The sequence below is a fragment of the Myiozetetes cayanensis genome, unplaced genomic scaffold (genome assembly GCF_022539395.1).
Source record: "Myiozetetes cayanensis isolate MyiCay16 unplaced genomic scaffold, myiCay2020 scf29, whole genome shotgun sequence".
Taxonomy (NCBI): domain Eukaryota; kingdom Metazoa; phylum Chordata; class Aves; order Passeriformes; family Tyrannidae; genus Myiozetetes; species Myiozetetes cayanensis.
In genome coordinates, this window is record NW_026087510.1 from 5852189 (window position 1) to 5873074 (window position 20886).

Here is a 20886-nt window from a genome sequence, read left to right on the forward strand (position 1 = left end):
TTTTGCAGTGCCAAGGGAGCCCAATAAATACTAGAGCCGGGTATATAGAGAGCAATTATTTCTCGTGGAAAGCAGGACAGGAATGTTTTTGTACATTTTGCTTGCCTCCAAATGATTATATTTATTTAATGGATGGACAACAGTTCTTTGAGATGCTGATGCTTTCTTGGAGGGCAAGAAGGATCTGTCCTCTCTTAGACTCCTTGGGCTTCTGGTTGTGTCACAAGATGTTTTCCATCCAGCCATCTATAAGAAAATGAACTACACTCTGAGTCAGGAAAACAGCAATTTAATAACTCAGAACCGGGGAAGGTGTTTAATGGAAGAGCTCTGAGTCTCACTGACTCTTTGCCATCTGCCTCATCCCTTTGATTTACAATGTGGATGTGTTTAACTGCTTGTAAAACTCATATCTGGGTGTTGCTGCTGCTGCTACATTTTTTTTTTCCCCCAGTCCTACTGAAGAAAAAAAGCTTTTATTTTTTTCCACTGGAAAACTATGAATTAAAGCAATGGCTGGTCTGATGGGAGATGTGTTATAAATCACAGCTGCCAGAAATGCAGCTCGTCTGTTAGTCTGGAATGGGAAGAGCTGCAGAAAACTGCAGGAGACTTTAATGGGTGATGTAGCTGTCCTTGGGAAGTTTACAGTGAGATTCATTTCCCTTGAATTTTGTATCAAGGATTTCAATAAATGCCCTAGAGTTAGATGAATCATGGGAGAAAATAAAGCACAATAACAAGAAAAACTGACTTCTGAAAAAAAAAAACCCCAACCCCGAACCTGAAGCCAAAACAAAATGAAACTTCAAACCCACAAGTACAACCTCCTGAAGAGGAGCAAACCCTTCTATTTTTCAGGGCATTTCTGGTTTGTGGAGAACAGTTCCTGGGGCAAATATCCCGAGTGCTCTGCAGCATTTCCTCGAGTGGGTGTTGGCTCTTTCTGCTCCTTTAACAGGGGACTCGCTCATCTGAGCAGCACGGGGAGTGCAGGGAGATAAGGTGCCTCCTGCACTGCACCATGTCACTGCAAAAGGGAGCTGGCAGTGGCACATCAGTCACTGAGATAGCTCATTGTTTCCCTGCTCTGTCACACGCTGCTGGTGGGGAAAGCTCTGGAGAGGCAGAGGGGCTTGGCTGACCATTTGATTTCTCCAGGGCAAGGACGACTTGGCCACAAATGCAGAAGGGCAAATGTTTCTGACTGCCCTGGGGACAAGGCAGAGGTTTCTCAGGGGCCAGTCCTGAGCTGTGGAACAAGCTTCCCTTCAAGTTGATCACAACTTTGCTGCTTTCTGTGTCAGGCGCCATCTCTTTGGCTTTGCCTTTCTGGCACCAGCATTCAAATAAAAGAGCAAACCAGTGAACACAGTTCATCCTCATGAAGAAAAAACCCCCACCAAAGCTCCTCAACACTAGTTAACTGATACAAGTGCATCACATAGCCTCCCAAATGGTGCCCAGGTCCCACATAAAGTGTGCCTCATGAAAATTCCTCGTTTCAGAGCAGTGCTCGTTGGCTCACGGGGGTTGCTCAGCATCTTGTCTAGAACAGTGGTTCTACAGGCTCCTAAAAATGCCTTTCTGTGAGGGTCAGTGCTGTGCAGGGAGCAGGAGAGGCTGAGAAATGCCCAGGCTGTTGAACCCCAGTGGCTCCTTTCTCTGTGGCCCCTGCAGCCCGCTCTGGATTTACCAGCTGGGACCCCAGTCAAGGGCCAAAACCCAAACCCCCCTTCCCCTGGTTACAGCTCAGTTTGCCTCCCTTTCTGTGTACCTTCAGCAGCCAGGCTGGGGCAGGAGGGTGGAGGTGGATCCACGTGCCAGCCTGGCTGGAATTTGGCAGTTCCCCTCCCGGAGCTGCCACAGAGCCCTTTGGCTGCAGGTGGTGCCACCTCTGCCATAAATACACGAACCAGCACATCAGCATCTCCTGCTCTCTCTCGGGGTAGACCTCTAGGTGACTCCTGAATAAAAGACCTGCAGCTCAGGAAGGCAGATTAGTCATAATGAGCCTTGTGAACTTGAATGCTCTGCAGTTTCTTCATCTTTTCTGCCAAAACAAGAACATTACACTTGTAGTGCGGGGGGAGACTTTGCTCTCCTCAGCAGAGCAGGCACAGAGAATTACTGGTCAGAATTGGCTTCTGGGAAATGATTATCTCTGTGCCTCGCACTGGTGCATGAAAGCTCATTAGTCCTGCCAGAGAAAGTACCCACTGCTTGGTACAGACTCACCTTTAATTGCATGATATAAAACCTAACCTTGGGAAAGTCTGGCTCCAGACATCGCTGCAGATGCTGTTCTAACCAGTCACACAGAGCCACAGCCCACCAGGAAGGGTCCTCTCAAATGCTGTGCTGCTAACAGTCAGTCAGGCATCAGGTGGGAAAGGGAGGGGCTGCATCAGAAGTACCTGAGGATCTCAGGGCATGGCTTGTTCCTTTAGTGCTGCAAATTCCAAGGAATTCTGTTCCTACAGGGATAAACTGCCACTTTTGGGTTCCCTGAGAGCTGACACAAAGAGGAATCCAGAGGGTCCTCCCTTGCTGTCTCTGGGCTGTAGCCCTGTGGGTCAGGCAGCAGTGGAGCACACCCCTCACCCCATCCCTGTGATCCCAAAGGGATTTTGGTGCTCCAGACCTGCTGCATTCCCACAGTGTTTGGGCTCAGAGCCACCCTGGCCACACAACACTGGGAATGCCTGAATCACTTCATTTCAGGTTTAAGAAATCAATAGCCTTTGGAGTGAATTTCTTCAGAAGCCCAGATGGATATTGATATCTCTGGGAAGGAAATGAATCCTCATCCTCTTGTTCCTTTCCAAAGGTGGGCCAGGAAAATGCTGGTTTGTCCTGTGAATCAATAGTGTCAATAGTGGAGTCAATAGTGGGCCCAACATCTTTTCTCCAAAAGCAATGCACCAGAAAGTTCTAAATTAGAGAGGATTGAAAAAAGCTTCCTGACCTGCCTCTGCCACTGATTTACTGTGGGGCACTGGGCATGTTTTTACATTTTCCCTGTCTTAGCCTGAAGTTAGGACAAAGTTTTGGATTGACACGGACTTGGGAGTTTACAAATTAATCAACATCTGATTTCTTACTGTTGCTTTTATCCTCTAAAGTGGTCTGTGCAATTCCCACAGGGTCCCTGACTGAGGAAATGCTCTCAGTGCATATTCAAATAGACCAAAATTTGCTGTAGATATGTTTATAAAAACACTGGCTGAGCTCTCTGGAGAACAAACTGGGGCTCGAAGCAGAGCGTCAATAGCGATTTATCAGCAAACAAAGGGTTGAAATATTCACTCTGGCGCTCTTGGGGTGGCAGAGTAACACTTAATTCTCAGAGTGGCTTCCTGGAAACTCAAAAACTCAGTTAATTTCCTTCTTGTGGACAACTATAAAAGAAGTGCTGCTGAAAGGGGCCAGGATTCCACGGCAGGGCCATTGTTCCTCACCAGCAGCTGCTGCCTTTTGTGCTGGGTCCTCATCTCCCTGAATGCAATATTTTGCAGAATAGATAAGGACAAGGGTGGGATGATTTAAAAGCACCTGGTGCAGTTTATGAATTCTGATCAACCTTAAGAAAACCCAGTCCCCAGCTATCCCAGGGTCGATGGAGCTGGTCAGCTGTTGTCAGAGATGTGTCCCACGTGATTCACACCAGGGAAGCAGAGAAATGTTAAACTGTGAGGGCCCCCACGTATCTGAATGCCCCAGATTTTGAGTGCTAGCTGGGTTGTTTTAAAAGATAGAAGGAGATGAGTCTTCCTGTTCTCCCCATCTCCTTCTCTGGTGCTTTTTCTCTGCTAACAAAGGCCCTTGGGAACCTGGAGTGTTGGCAATCAGCTTGGAAAAATTCACCTGGATTGCAAGAGCCTCTTTTCTGCCTTTTCTGAGATTTTTTTTTTTTTTTTCACCTCCTTGTTATTTTTCCAAAGCTTGGCAGCCAGTGAAGACGTGTAATTAGAGTTAATTGTGATTGCTCGTGATGCAACAGCCCCCCACTGACTGCACGGTGCTTGTGGCTCACATGGAGTGGGAATGGTTCAGAGGGACAGGGATACAAAACAGAGTCCCCCCAGTTCTCGTGTGGCTGGTGGGGACAGAGCTGTGGTGGAGCCTCTGGTACCAATCGATGCTTCAGCTGCAGTTTTTCTTCCCCGAGGCAGAGGGGGAGACTGTCAGCACTTTGATATGTGATCAAAGGCAGTCCTGTCACATCCCCCAGTCACACACCAGATCCAAAGCTGGCTCCTGCCCTTTTTCGGATCCACAGCTCTCTGGGAATTTTGCTCCATTGTGCCTCTGTCATGTCGTGATTTCAGCACTATCTGCATTAAATAACCTGCCTGGCTTTCTAGTGGGGAAAAAAAAAGAAAGGCATTTTTGATAGCCCTCAAAATCCCCAGTTTAGCCTCATTTGGGGCTGGTGTGGTGGCTGCTCAGTGGTCAGTCAATGGTGCTTTGCCATTGTGCATCAGCCCTTGCTGATGGGTGAATTAATTGCTGGATATTTGGGCAGCACACGTTTCCAGTGAGGCTCACAAACACGATGTAAATTCCAGCCTGCCACCAGAATGGATGTTTGATGGTCATTAATGTTAAAGTGCCACTAGACAGGCTATACATAGAGCCAGATTCAACCTGGGGTGGGGGGTGACTGTCCTCAAGAAACCCTCTCCTGCAGTGCAGGGGTCTGGGCTTGGATCCCTCATCTGACTGTGAAATCCAAAAGAGCAGAGCGCAGGAGAACAGATGGGCCCATCCTGGTGCCACACACGCATCACCCAGCGTGTGAAAGCAGCAGAGCACTCAGCTGGGGGTGGGAGAAGGGGAGCAGCTCAGGAGCTGTGGAGCTGGGGGACGAGGGCCCCTGGAAAGGCGCGTTCTCAATGAGGCAGAAGAGCTGCAGTCGTTCCCTGGCAGTGAAAACCCTGGGGACGGACACCCACAGGCCACAGTCTGGTTCTGACAGCCTGGGAGGCAAAGCTTTGAATACATTAAAGTTCTCAGCCCCCTCAGCAGGCTCAGCAGATCCCGCTGGGAGCCGCCTGTTGCGCGCGGTGACTGCGGTGCCAGGAGCGTTCCCGGCTCCTCCGAGAGCTCTGCTCCACCAAACGGGAATGATGTCCCCCCTGTCCCTGGCCAGCCCCTGGCTGCTGCACTTTATTTGCCCACAATGCCTCTTTTTAGGCACGGGGAGTGCAGAGTGTGTGTTAATCAGCAGGACTGACGTTTCGCTGGGGCAGGAACACTCCAAGGAGGAAGCTCCCAGGATGTTTTGGAACCGGCTGGTCGGTCTGTGCAGTGAACAGCCTGGTCTAGCAGAAATCTGTTCCCTTCCCGGCTGCTCCCTCCCCACACGCTCCCAGCTCGCCAGTGAAGCTTCCTGGGCCTTTCCTGGAGCACGGAGCCTTTCCAAGCCCGTGACTCTCACACGGAGGGCGCTTTGTGAGCTCCTTCTCCGAAATGAGATTCACGAGCTACCTGGCTCCTCTTTGCAGTTAGGGAAATAATTACTTTACGCAATATAATTTGCTTAAAACCATGACAGTTTTAACTATAGTTTAAGGCTAAATGACTGTTCAGCAAGACAGCTGGTAAAATTCACCCTGTAATAAGACTGCAGCAATGTAAACAAGCCCAGCCCATTTAGGGCTTTGAGTTAATATAGACGTCAAATACTTCTTTCAATATCTCCAAATCTCCCAAACCATCAGGCATTTTCCTCCTTTATAAACGTATTTATGTTAGATCTCATCCTTTATCACCTAAACCTGCAACATATGTCTGTCCTAAATCCCTATAATTGATTGTGTTTTAATATAAATTAACCTGGGAAGAAACATCATCTCACTTGTTGAAACACTACAGGCACCTGTGACACGAGGTAATGGAGAACTCCTGCTGCAGCACAGCTGGAGGGAATTCCAGGCCTGGCTCCTCCTTGCTTGGAGTGTGGCTGTTCCAAAGAAAATGCAGCCAAAAATGACAGTGCTTTGGCCTTTAGAATAAAACCTGCTTGGAGAGTTTCTCTCTGCTCTGTCGAGGTCTTGGAAGTAGCTCTGTGGGAAGATTTTATCTGAGTTTATCATCTCTGATGTGCCTGGTCAGCTGTGCTCAGGAACTCAGAGAACTACAGCCAGTAAAGGGTGAGACGAAACCTGCTTTAGGTGAGAGACTGAAAGAGTTTTTCAGCTCAAACTGTGACTGTTTGAACAAAATTAGGCTTAGGACTTCAGTGTGAGCTCACTGACAGCAGTAGAAAGGCTGCTCTTCACTCCCCATGCTTTGCTTCAGTCCCTTCGGGTCAATCAGCCAGAACCCAGACAAAAGGGCAAGTGAAAAACCGTACTTATAGAGAACCAAGTCATATTACCGAAAACAAACCCCCTTTGCAGCCTCCCAGCAGGCTGAGCGATGCCAAACAGTCCTAATTTAAATCACAACCAGTAGGGAAGTATCTCTGGGGCCTGATGTCCTCCATCCTGCTCGGTTAATAACAGCCATACAATTGCAGTGATGGCGATAAAGCTCAACATTCATTTGCTCTCGCTCGGGTTGGGGTGATTTATTGTTTGGTAATTATCTTGCTGCAGTCTTGAGGATGGAATAATCGCCCTGATTTACATAATCAAGGCATCAAAGTCTTTAGAGCAGGGCTTGCTATCGGCAGATGGCCCAGCCGTGTGTGGCAGGAGCCCTTGGATTTTTACAGCTCACGAGTCAGCCCATCCCAGTATCTGTTTGCCTATAGCAAGAGTTTACTGTCTTCTGCTAATGAAGTGTAATTTACATTAACACAGACAGTTTTTCTGTGTCACTGTCAGCCTGCTGAGGGCCTGTTCAGAGGCAGCACTGACCCACCTGGCACTGGAAGAGGGAATCACAGACTGGTTCAGGTTGGAAAGGACCTTAAAGATCATCTAGTTCCACACCCCTGCCATGGGCAGGGACACCTTCCACTAGCCCAGGCTGCTCAGGGCCCTGTGGACAGGTAAAACCTGCCCAGGTTAGTCCAGAGCAGTGCTTACATTGCTCCAGGTCTTCTCTGCTCCTCAGCCTACCCTGGCAATAAGTTGGCTGGGGATGCTCAAGAAGTTTGGAGGGGACTCAGCTGGGTCAGCTGCCCCCAAGTGACCAAAGGGCTGCTCCATCCCGTAGTTCCTTCTTTTATATCAAAGAATTCAAAAAATCTCCCTTAAAGCAGACATCTCGTGTCAGAGGGGTAGTCTGGTTATGGAAAAAAAACAGGACCCAAAAAGCCTGGGACAATCTATAGGGGAAAGCTGAGTGCAGGATTCCAGCTTGTCACTTGATTTAAAAACCATACATGTAAAAAAGCTCGGAATTGTATTTCAAAATGAAATTTTGACTTGACATTTCTGAGCCCTGTAACTCTGTGCCTAAAAAATGACACCAGCACTTTGCATCTGCCTTCAACGTCAGTTTTATCCCAATCATTACCACCACCGTGTAATTAGCTGAGTGTTCTGAATCCCTGCCTGTCACCACAGAAATGGGGCTGTTCCCATGAAAGGGTGAACGTTCATGGAGGGTTTTTTTTGCCTGAAATCTGAGTTTTCCCTTCTTGGTTCACATGTGTGCTGGTAAGACCATCTCACGGGAAGCTGCAACCATCAAAAATTCTTGGGTATCACCACCTGAGCTGGGATTATTTTCAACCCATGCAGGGATGTTTCAGCTCCATGATTTTTATGCAGGATGGAGAAGGAAAACCATGTATGAAAACTCCGATTCCTGGACTATAGATTTTTATCTGCACTGCAGACTTTTTATCTCAGTGCTATTTCAGATGCCCTGCAGGTTATTTCTTCCCAGGACACCCCTGCATTTAGCACTGGCAGCAGCCTGGCCAGGTTCAACATCCTGACCCTTCGAGGCTGGGAATGAGCAGCAGGAATTGTCTCATTCCCTGCACGTTTGTGCCTCATGGTTTGGTTCTTGAGTGTCCAATAAGGGCTGTGCTCTGAGAGAGAATTACCTGTGGCCTGGGCAATTTTGGGTAATAAACTGGGGAGAGAGGGGAAAAAAAAAAAAAAAGGCAAGCAGTGGTAGGGCTTGAAACAGAGTTAATGTCTATCCACTGGTTTTCTACCCAAATTGGGGGAGGAAGCAAAGGGATCGATGCACATCCAAGTGTTTGGCTCGATCTGTTTACCAAGGACTTACCACTGTAGTTTTTCTCCTGCAATCTTGTTTTTACACTGAGATCCTCCAGGGACTTTGTTCCCTTAAATAGGGGGGGGAAAAAAGCCAACTCCTTTTTTTCTTTTTTTCTTTTTTTTTTCAAGTGTGATTTTTAATTATGCTTCTAATTAGGGAGAAAAACTGTCACAGAAATTACATCTTTGAATTGTCACACAGGGGAACGTGAACTTGGCACTTGATTTCCTACTGTTAGCGCCTTTCCTTAGGATTGGGAGCATCTTGCTGTGCTGATGTGGGCATGGAAATGCCCAGTGTCTGTGCTCAGGGTCTGCAGCTGCTCTGAGGGAGGGAAGTTCAAAGCAGGGACCCACAGCCCCTGCCTGTTTTCCACCCAGGCTGTTCCACTCTTGAGGAGAGAAAAGCTACTTATTGTGCCTGAATCCCTTGTTAGGGGAAGAAAAACTGGTCCTAAGTCCATCTTAGGCTGGGCTTTGGCTCTGCCTGTGAGGCTGCTCCTGGTGTGCACAGACCTGAATGTCCCCTCCTTGTCCTGGAGCTTTGGGAAAGCAGAAGGAGCGTGGTTCTGGTTTTATGTTCAGCCTCTGGACAATGAGCTGAAAAGTCTCTCGCCTCACCTCAACCTGCCTGCTGGCAGCTTTTCCCTGGAAGCACCCCCAGGCTGGCAGGAGGCCTGGCCAGGTGCTGGTTTGCTCCTGGGTGGTGCTGCCAAGGAAGTCTCCTCTCGGTAACCAGCCTTGGGATGAGGAGAGCGGGCTGGGGTTGGAGCCGCAGCCTTTGCTTCCTCCCAGGGCGTCCCTGAAGGGGTTACCGGGCTCGGATGCTCGTCCCACACACACACACCGTGGTGCCTCCCCCGGGAACCTCTGCAAAGTTCAGCAGAGGCTCACCTGTGTTTGCAGAGAGCTCACCTGCTGCCATGGGCCCGGGCTGCCCTCCCTCCGGAGAGGCTCAGCCCTGTGCAATAACCAGGAAAGGTCAGGGCTGCATTCCTGATGAGCAGGATTCCACCCCAGGGACAGGAGTTGACTTTGGGTCTCCTGCCTTTGATGCCAACAGCCCACAGACCAGGCTTTTCTCCCGGATTTGTTGACACTCCCCGTTAAACTGTAAAGCCCAGCTTATTTGGGGAAAAACCATCTTCTCAAGAATGTTCCAACCATCTCCATTTACTAATTCCTCCCCCCCCTCCATTACCAGCAAATGTTTCAGGAGTTGGGAAATCAGGTTTAAAAGGGAAATTGGCACTTGGAGATTATCTCCACTTTTTTTCCTTTTATTTTGAATTCATTTCAGGCTTAACCATTGAGCCTGCAGGATGTATCACTGCTGCAATCAGAATCCTTATTAAAAAAGAGCGGGATTGAACTGCTAATTCCACAGAGCCATTCTGCAGTGAGCATCTCACATGTAATTTAGATTCAATCAGCAAATAAAAATGATAACAGGCTGCTGTTTATTGAACCAACAGACAAGAAAGCTCTGTCTTCAGGAGCCGGCTGCAAAGCTGTGGGAGCAGCACAGGCACTTGGCATGGCTCTTATCTGGGAGAAAGGAGGCAGGAGATTCTTTTGCAGCACCCAGGGGATGTCCAGGCATTTTTCCTGTCTGTCACCTTTTTGGCTGCCTGTCCAGTTCACTTCCACAACCAAAACTCTTTCCCCTCCTCTCTTCTGTCTCTGCTCTGCTTCTCTGGCCTCTCATCCCGTGCCCATCCTGGCTGTCAGACTGAGCCTGAAATCCCAAAATGCTGAGGTATTGCTGTATTTTTGGCACTAACACAAACTTTTGGAGTTGCTTTCGAAGGCAAGAAAGAGGAAGAGAAAAGACAAAGTGTGAATATTGTCCTGGCTTGGAGGGGCTCATGGCAAAGGAGCTGCAAGGCCATGGAAAGCAGCTCCATAACTTTCCTGATGGAGCTGCACTGGGATCTCAGTCTGTGCTGTGGAAGGAGCCTGTGTCAAGCCATGACTGGGTTTGGCATCTGTGCTTGTTTCTGTGTTCTCTGCCCTGTCACTTTGTGCCTCTGGTCCTGCAGGGAGGAAGGAGCGAGGAGGATCCTTTGTTCCTGCTGTAAACAGATGCCAGGCAGGCTGTGAGGCAGGGAAATGCTATGGAAACAGCTGGGGAAGTGTCAGAGAGGAGGCAAAATTGCCTCAGTGCCGCCGTTATTTGCCGGGAGATGAGATGCCCTATTTCCACTTGCCAGGTGTCCCCCTTGCATTAAGACTTGCCCACACATTACACAAAGAAATCTCAATAACTGTTAAAAGCAATGCAAATAACAGGCTCCATGAATATTGGGAGCAGGTGTCAATGAGCTTAATTAGGCACTTCCCTGGCAGATTAGGGCTCTAAACCAGGGGCTTTTATTAACCCTGCAGCTGCCCACTGCTCTCAGCACACTGAGCAGGCCATCAGTGCGAAAAACACCAGCCTGTTAAAGCAGTAATGTAACTAGTTTAATTGTAATTGCCGAGCTGTGAGGCCATCCTGCAGCTGGGCAGATGTGGCTCGGATGATTTAAAGCCATTACTGATGGCTCAGAGTGTTTTTCTGCAGACATCTGCCGAACCCCAGTGAAAGCAAAGGAGTCAGCCGTGGGAATGCTGTCCAGGGAGTGGCTCTCTTGGTTTTATCAGTGGGCTGTGGCACTGAATTGCAGCATTATTAAGCCAGGGGAAGTTTTTCCTTGGCCTGTCAGTGGAGGACTGGTGTATCTTGAAGCAGAGAGGTTGTTATGCCACCAAAATCACCCAAATTTTTAATCACATTTCAGGGTGGGAATTAGTGCTCATCTGGACGTTCCATGTGATGCTCATTTCCCAGTTCCCAATCTCCCACTTGCTCTGCTCCTCCTGGACGTGTGTCTGCATGTGGTCAAATAAGAGCTGCTGGTTGCTTCTTTTTCTCCAGTCGACTTTCCAACACCAGGGAAAAATAGAGAAATTTAGGGCAGGATGGGAAGGGAACTAATCACTTAAGACCTAATTAGCAAGGGATTCTCACAGGGACGTCCTCCCCGGGTAATTGCTGCTCATTTTCAGCTGTGGATACAGGAAGACAAAAGAGTTTTAAAGCAGATTAATCAAGTCTTTGCAAAAGGCTGCAAGGAGCACCCAGTAGCTGAGCCATCCTTGAGTGGGGAGGCTGAAGGGAATGTACTTGCCAAGAGCTTTTTAAAAGCAAAATTAGACAGATTTCCACCAGCAGCTCCCCCAAGACATGTTTTCTGGACCTCTGGTGAACATTCAAAAATCAGCTGAGCTGTTTCAGCTGTTGGGTTTCGCCGAGTTTGGGGTGGGGAGGGTCCTTTTGGACAGAGAACACTGTCCAGGAGGCTTCAGGACTGTGACTACGGGGTCAGGAGGGTTTGTCTGACTTCTGCACACCAGAGATCCTGAAGGATTTGCCTCCAGCATTATTGACATAGCACGATGTCCCACCTTTAAAACACTTGTGCTTCTCCTCCCTGCAGAGCTGCACAATCCATGTGTGCTCCTGCAGCTCATGACTCTAACCCTGTGAGTGACTTGCTCTGTTAGCATGATAAACACATGCTGGAGAGGAACAGCACTAATTATGACCCTGTCACCTTCATCAGCTCCCCACTAATTGTTTTGGCTTTTTTTAATCTCAGTGCTTGGAGATGAAACATGATGTTTGGTTCTGCAAAGGAGTTGAAAAGAAAAGAGAAGAAAGAATTGCATTTTAAAATAGAAGCATCAGGTAGATCTTTCTGTTGGATTTGAAATTCAAATGACAGAAATTATAACTTTTTTGTGTGTTATTAAAATAAGGCACGGGAGATTTTTAGAGGACGTGCTGGGACTGCCCATCCTGACTCTCAGTCCACTGAGTCACGTTGTGTTGTGCTCACATAAAGGTTTCTCTTTGTCATAATAAAACTTCCCTAAATGTCTCCAGGCATTGCCAGACAGTTCAGAATCCTCACCAGTAATAACTCTTTTCCTAGGTTTTGAGGATAAAGGGTGATTTCTTATTATAAGCTCTGTGGCTCTTGGAAGAATAAGGATTAGGATTCAAGCCCACAGCAAGAAACACTTGTTTTGTTCCTCTGACCCTCAAAAATAGCAGGTAAATGGGGCAGTATCTGGATTTTCTGCTGGATGTTTCTCAAGTGATGTGCAGCTGTCCAGTACTACCTGTGTGCAGGCAAAAGAAACACTTCACAAAGTGAAAACAGGCACTAATATTTGTTTAGTGGGGGATATTCACACTCAGCTGTTCTTTCATCTGCTATCAAGGGGCAGATTCTTTTGCTGTACCCAGTTAAACCTGCCAGTGGGAGCCATTGTTGACTGTCACGGCTCAGAAATGCTTTGACAATTAAGAGTTATATGAAGTAAGGGATCCCTGAAAGCTGCTAAGGAGCCTTGCAGGGTGTTATTCTATCTGGGGAGAGAGATTTTTCAGCCACTTGACCAAGGCAGTGAGAATGTTCCAGTGCCAGCAGTGAGTGAGGAACAGCTCAGCCTGTGACAGCGCCCAGCTCTTGTTAGAAAGCTTCACACAAATCGAGGTCAGGTTTATTTTCAGCTCTTTCATCTGGCAGTTTGTTTCCTTTTTTTTTTTTTTCTTTTTCCCGCCCTGGATGAATCTGCAAAGCATTTTGTGTCATGTCAAGGCTTTGACTTGTGTTCTGGTTTGTTTTCTGCCAGTCTCTAAAGGCACAGGGGAGGAATCCACTGTCTTCTGCATCCTCCTCCTTGGTAGTCCCTGAATGTTGTTTTAATGTCCAGATGAGCACCCCCAGGATGGTCTCACGTGCAAAGAACAGCTGAACAAAAATAATCAGTGCAAGGGATGGCTCTGTCCCACCCCACGAGGTTTGGTGTGGCAAATGTCTTCACTGGCATCCCCAGATCTTGCTACAAGCACTTACAAGAGAGAAAATAGAATAAAAGAGCTAAGGTGCCCATAAAAAAATGGGGCCAGCTGTATAAATAACAATGAAAGGCATAATTATGATCAGCCCAGGGCCTGATTTCCCATGGCTGCCCTGAGTAATTTCCACAAGCAGTTGCTTCAGTAGCCTCTGAAAGGAAATTCATTTGGTGAGTGAACCCAGTGTTAGGCTATTGAACACATTTCTGTGTTACCACGTGTTTCTAATTGAGGGGAAATGTTCATGTCTGCTGAGCTTTGCTTGGTAAATGCCTCTTGCTGACCGTTTTCAGAAATATTTCCCTTGAAATGGAGGATGAAAGTGGTCTGGTGTGGAGGGAAGAAGAGGATGTGTCCTTTCCATCGACCCCACAGCCTCCAGCCAGGGAGCTCCGGTGAAAGGAGGCCCAAAGAAGGTAATGATGTAGAAAGCAGTGAATTACAGAATCCCAGGAGGGTTTGGGTTGGGAGGGACCTTAAAGCCCATCCAGTTGCATGCCCTGCCATGGGCAGGGACACCTTCCACTGATCCAGGGTGCTCCATGCCCCGCCCAGCCTGGCCGGGGATGCTGTGCTGTGTCGGAGGGGCTGTTTGGAGCTGTCCAAGGTACGCAAAGAAAGGACCGCCAGGACGCTGAGCAGGAGCCGGGAGCTGGTGTCTGGATGCCGATGGAGGGGACGAGCCTGTGCTCCCCTGGATCTCTGGAGGCAGAGTCATGCATAAACATGATGTGCTCTGCGACTGACGCACGGCAATCAAACGCAAACTCGTTTGCAGTTTAAAATCCGGACTTTAATTGCCAGCCCACGGTTACCTGGCTGTGTAGGCAGGAGGGAGAACTCTTCACCCAGCTGCATGTGGATGTGGATGTGGATGTGGATGTGGATGTGGATGTGGATGTGGATGCAGCCTTTTGGGAGGGAAACTGCTGGGAGCAGCCAAGCTGCTCAGGGAGGTTTCTCTTCGTTTCCAGCTCAGAAGCATCAGGACTGTCCTCTCTCCTGCTTGACGTGGCAGGGACTGACAAGAACATTCAGAGCCACATGAGGAGGGTATTGAAACTCTCTGGGTGAAGTTCAGCACTGCTGAGCGTGGCAGAAGTGAGAGGAGGGTGATCTCTGTGACATGGCTCATTAACAAAGAGCCTCACCTTGGTCTTTTCTTTCTAAAATCAAATTAGAAGGGAATTGTGGGCAGAGTGGGAAGGACAGATGGATCTCAACACCAGGCACTCCTATCACTTACACTGGGACTGTGCATAACAGGTTAAAAAAGGCAGGAGCTCTTCTAAAATTAGCAGGTCACACCTGGGCATGCCTTGAACAACCTCCAGCTCTGACTGATGCACTGCTCAGCCACTGCCTTGCACGATTCAACAAAAGAACCTTTAAACCCACAAGGGCAGTCATGGCAGAGCTCAGCTTTCAGGCTTGTGGAGGAACTTTTTTGGAGGTAATTTTAATTTTTAGATTGAAAACATTCATTTTTTTTGATGGGTAATCCAGGAGCGGGGAAAGGAAACAGTCATTCATGGGGTTTTGGCTTATTAAGCCAAACCTGATATGAATACCAAAAGCAAACTTGCAGGGGAACAAGGACACTTTCCAGGGACCAAGGGGTTGTTACAGGGCCTGGCTGGATGCACCTCCAGTAAATGACAAAAAGGGCTAATTGAGCAGAATTAACCCTCCTTCCCAAAAAAGATCAGAGAAATCCAACCTGTGATGCCTCATTCCCTCAGATTAGTTCCACTGCCCTAATTCCTCGTGGAACGTGGCAGCACCGTCCCATCCCCATGGAAAACGAGGCCTGGTAAAGCCATGCAGGGTTATGTAACCTCATTAATGTGGGTGATGGAGCTGATTCTGTATTTCCTATAACCTCCCTTTCATTGCCTCTGGCGACCCAACCAGCGCCACAAACCAACTGTCCCCTGATTGATTTGCTAAGAATAACCCTATTGCTCTGTGCCTGCCTGCTCCCAGTGTAGTGCCCTGAGCTGGGAAGCCATCTAGAGGTAAAGGAGACATCCTTCACGCTCCTTTGGTGTGGGGTTTTACGCCCACCCCGGTGCTTGTGTCTGTGCCAGCCTTTCTGCCCCTCTCTGGGCACCACAGAGCCCTCGGTGCCCTCTCAGGCACCACGACCTTCCCTCCTCCTCGCCTGGGCTGGCCCTGGCCAAGCCTCAACACAGACATTAACTCTGAGGTGTGCCAGGGATGCTGCTGAGCTTTATCCTCAGGAAACCCCTCCCAGTGTTCACTGACGTCGCAGTGATCACCTGGAAATGAACTCTTCAGGCACGACCTGGACGTTTCTGCCTTCAGCTCATCGTTGATGGTTGGGCAAAACATCTGAGCTGCCTCTTCCCACCTTCCTCCTCCCTCTCCCTGTTGGCTCCTGGCAAATTGATGTGGATCTGTTCAGCACCACAGACGACCCTCCGGGGGGAAGGGGAGGAGGGGGGGAGATTAATTGAAGACTTAATTTCTTCTATTCTCATTTGATCAGCTAAGTGGGAGAGGCCTCTGCGCTCCTGGAGGCCTCGTGCCGGCCGTGAATCACAGCTCCAGCTGCCACAGCCTGCTGCTGTGGCAGGTTAATGATGATGTTGTAGTAAACAGTCTGCAGGCAGAGCCCAGCAGTTCCAGCTCCTCTTCCAGCACTTACCCCAGCCAGGACCCAGACGAGGAAAAGGGGCTCGGATGAAAGCGGGATGGGTCAGGGGGGCAGGAGTGGCTCGGCAGGAGGGCTGTGGGAGATGGGACCGGGTCTGAAGGGCCCAGTTCTCCAGCAGGCAGCAGCCAGCTGGAGCCAGAGGAGCCAAACTCGATGGCCAGACTGCCCTGGGTGCAGTAAATCAATCACAGTTAGCAAGGAATAGATGAGATGAGATGTGCTGTCAGGAAAGCTACAGAATCCCAAATCAGGGAGTGACCAGCAAAGGAGGAAACAGATTTTTCCTTCTCCTCAGTCTTGCAGCCCAACATCAAGCTTCTTTTATAGCCCTGGGACCACAGTTCCATCCACCTCCTGCTGTTGCAGATCAGAAGTTCTTTTAGTAGGTTAATACAGCTCTATGAGTGCTTTGAACAAGACCAGTCTGACGGGGACATCAGACAGCACAGCCATCAGCATCACCACTGCGTGCAGGGGGTGCTTTCCAAAGGCTAGATAGATCTTTTCCTAGTGCAACATGGAACCAGAAGCCCTTAAACGTCCCCATTGGGCCCTGTTCTCCCTGTCAGAGAGCTTTTCTTTCTGCTTTTCCTTGTTCTCTTGACTGCAGAGCCCGATGCATCTCACAAACTATCTTAGTGCTGTTCGCCTGGAGACAGATGGAGGGGCGCTGAGGAGGAGCAGTGAGGAGTTACCATCAGCTTCCCCTGTGTTATTAATCTACAAAGGAATCAATTAATCACCATCTTCTGACAAGCTTCCTGCCCGAGCTGCGTCTCCTGCCTGGGGCTGGAGCTCTTAAAGGACACTTCCTTTAAATTGGCTCTTCTCATCTCCTGTGAATTGCCCAGAATCCTGTGGGCTGTGTATCCGCTTCAGTGATGCCAAACGTTTACTTTAAACATTTATTTTCACTGGAGGGGGAGCTGGGTTAGCCCAGTGTGGTGACTGCAACACACACATTCACTGTGTGCCCCCCTCCCTCACAACAGCTCCTAAAACACCCTGCAGTGTCTGCAACCCTCTGCCCTTGTCCTGGGAAAAGGATTGCCCACACAGTTAATTAAATCTGGCCACCCAGGGCCCCTGTCTGGTAACATTTTGCTCCCCTGCAAAATCCCTCCTGCTGCTTGTGTTCATCTCCTTATCTCTCCATCATCCTCTCTGCAAGAGCTCTGCAACCCTCCTGGAATTCCCAACGAGCCTCCATCCCTGAGGAAAAGGCAGGCACTCCAGCTGGTGTGAGAAAGCCAGGCTGAGAGCTGCCTCGGGCTGTCCTGGAGATTTGGAGTAATTACAGGCAACCCAGAACTTCAGACTTTCAAATGTCAAGCAGCAGTTCATCTGAAATTCTCCCCAGCCAAGGGGAAATGAAAGGAGACGCAGCAGAAAAAGGAGGAATGGGCTCCAGCATGGGCTGGAGTGTCCACCTGCCAGCCTGACCCTCTGGACCCTCATCCATCCGAGCCAGGCTTTGGGAAGTGCTGGAGCTCAACATTGCCCAGAGGAAACTTTTACAGTGGCAGTTTGTGGCAGGTGAGAGGGGGAGGATGTGGCACACACACATCACAAATTGCTCTGACTTCTCTTTAGCAAACGTGTTGAGGTGCCATAATTCCATGAAACTGCTTTTTTTTTTTTTTTTAATTTTTAAATCTTTGCAATTTTCTCCCCCTCATTCTCTCCTGCAAATGCACATACCTGCGAACAACAAGGCTTTAGTTTCCTGTAATAATTGCACGGGAAATCCTGTTTATAAGGAGTTGACCCAACATTATTATCCCAGCATGCAGAATGGGTCAGGTTTGCAGGGGCCACAGTGGGTCACCTGTTCAAACAGGGCCACAGGATTGTGCCCAGGTGGTTCTGGAATGTCTCCAGTGAGGGAGATTTGATGGAAACACCTCCCATAACTGTGTTCTGCTGCAGGAGTGTGCCTTTGGGAGAGCTGAGAGTTCCTAACGCAGGCAAAGTCACGTTTGCTGCATTAACAGGAGCACGAATTTCGAACTGACACAAAGAAACGTTGCAATTGGGATCCCATTTCCTCTCTTTTCCGTGATTAGTCTGAGTACCTGTGCTTGTGTGCCACACACAGGGGCCCAGGGGCGCTTTCAGAGGGTGGATTTGCAGGATTACTGTGGGACTCTGCGATGCATTTGCTTCTGGTTAAGAGAATTTCGGGCTCCCTGCCTTGCTGAGTGGATCTGCCTGGTACAGGGGTGTGGAAGGGTAACCAGATAGTGAGATGTAGATATGGAACTGCAGGGAATGTCTGGCCAAGGAAGAGCCTTGTTTGGGTGGATCCTGCCAGGGGAGATGTTCTGAGGCAGCCTGGAGGCCGGGGAAAGGATGAGCCAGGGGGATGCCCAAGCAGGAACAAACAAGGTTTGTTCTCGGGAGCTGCTCCCCGTCTCTCACCTCCCAGTGGCCGGGGGGGATGCCCTGGGCTGTCTGCCCTTCCCTCCCAGTTCCACACAGCGGGGTGGATTTGCCAAGTGATGGCAGAGGGGAGAAAACAGCCCCGTGGAAATAAACCCAGCGCGTTGAGAGGAGCCCAGGGCAGGTGAGGAGCTGGGAAAGACAGAGCTGATGGGCTGGAAAGCGGCACACAGGCCTGGCACTGCCAAGCTGCAGCTGCAGGGATCGCAAATAAACACGGTTCCTGCCACCAGGAACTTGGGAAGGGGTTTATGACCCTGCTTGCTCAGAGGTTTAACTTGTCCCCAAAGCTTTGGGAGCTGTGGACGTGGTGCAGTTGTTGTTTTATCTGCTGCAAACCACTCTCACATCCTCCCTCACCTCTGCTCTGCCCACAGAACAGCCCCATTACACAGAGGATTTATTGGCCTCCTCAGTGCCTCTCTGCTTTAGGCTGCCAGCAACTTCGGGAAGGTTATTTGTCCTTAAGTACTTGTAATTCTTCCTCTGCAGGGGCATAATCAGTCATTATTAGCAGCAGTTTCAGACTCTAATCATAAAGCTGTTATTTCTGCTTAATCCTAACCTTGCTAAACATTAATTTGATGTTTAATCCCCCTGGTATCTGGCAATATTGTGCTATTATTATTATTATTGTCATCGTTGTTGTTATTATTTATGTGACAGTGAAAAACAAGCGCTGTAGGAATCACATCCTTAATTATTCACCATTGCCAAATCTCAGTTTCTCTCTCAGAGTTGGATTCTGATTTAATGTCTGATCGTGGTTTGTGTGAAAATGCCACCACAGGCTCACTCTGGTTTTCTTCTTCCTCCACCATCCTTTAAAAAAACCCAAACAAACCAACTGCAAACCTGCTCAGCTTTCCAACAGGAAGGGACTGTTTCTCAAACATTGCAAACGTCACCAATAGAGAAGTGACAAAGCTCCCTGAGTGGGATGCCACACGTGCACAGAAACACACAGATCACACCCCAGGGACAGGTGTGTCACCAGAGCTGCAGGTCTGGGCTCTGGAGAGTAAATGGAAGCCACCATGAAGCCTGCAAGCACCAGCTCCCTTTGTATGAATTATTACAGTCTTTGTTATCTGATTATATGGGAGGATATTTCTTAACCAGAGAAGAAAAAGACCTCATTCCCAGCACTGCTTAAATTTTCAATGTATAACTTTGAAAGCTTAATCATATTCTTTTCACAATGCCTTATGGTTTATATATATTTGGGTTTTTGTTACTCTTTTATATTCACTCTTTTTGCTGTCAATTTGAGCTTAATATTATTAAAATTGCTCTGGTTTGCTCTGCTTAAAATTCTGCAGCTACAGTATTTTTTTTTTGGAAAGAAGTGCTAAGTCAAATGCTTTCTCCTATTTCGTGTTTGTCTTTAATGACTCATTAGATCACCACCTTGGAAACTGCCAGCAGGAAGTCTCAGACCTGCTGTGAGGAGTCTTGCAGGAGTTTTGGGGGCTCAGGGCTGTGCTGGACCTCGGGGCTGGGGAGCTGGGTTTTGATTTTGGGATGTAAATCCACTCCAGAGATGGTTCCTGAGGAGATGTGGAAGGGCAACAGTGGGTTTGCAGACTCCACCCTGCTGCACAGGGAGGGTCAGACTTGCTCCCTTTGCAAGGTGGTGGGGATGGAATCGCTGCTAGAGCCCCTCCACCCTGAGCAGGTGCTCCTGGGCAGGACACAGGGGATCAAATGGGACTTTTTTCAGGGAAAACTGGCAGAGCAGCAAGTGCCTGCGGGTGGGAAGGCTGGGGGGATGCTCATGGCCCTCAGCTGGGGCAGGGGCTGCACCAGAGGAGGGAGAAGAGCCCCCCCTCAGCCCCTGATGCAGAAGATGCTACAGAGGTGGGTGCTGGGTTTGTGGGGTGTGTTTTGGGGGCTGAGGGGGCACAGGGTCCTGCCAGCAGGCACAGACACAGCCCTGTGCTGGGGGCCGAGTCCCTGCTGGTCCTCAGGGCTGTCCTGGTGTCACTGGGGGTGGGGGAACGGGGCTGCTGCCACCCCTTTGGAGCAGAACCGCGTGGCCGTGTGTGCTGTGTCCTCTGGCCTTATGGAAATGTGCTTTTTTCAGAGGGTGACAGTAACAGCGTCCCTGCAAGAGCAGCTGCTGCCCTTTCCCCGGGGTGCTGGGGACAGAAAGCAGCTCTGGGCTGGGGGAAACATGACAAACATGCACAGCCTTTGTTCGCTGCCTCCATCTCACAGCGACTGACAAACCCCGCCGGAGCCAAGGGAAGGACACAAACGTGTTGGTGAGCAAAGGCAGCCCCAGAGGGTGGCTCTGAACCCTGCCAGGCTGCAGAGCACTGCCAGGGCTGTCCCCGGGTGGCAGAGGGACAGGGGTGTCCAGAATTCCTCGTGCAGCTGCCTCTCTGCTGCAGGAAAGAGCAGCTCCCCAAAGCATTTGGAAGTGCAGATAAAGAAGGGTTTTTTTTTTCCCTTCCTTGCCTGCAAACATGGGGCTGACTCATCATCTCCCAGTGACAAAAGCAAAAGTTTCCTTGGCGTTGGGAAAAATGGTGTTTTCTTTCTTGCGTGTGCAAAAGCACCTCTTTGTAATTCTGGGGTGAGAAAACGAGGCTCAAACACAGCAACTTTGTTCCAGCTTTGTGCTTTTCAAACCTTGGTGTTGAAAGAGTAAAGAA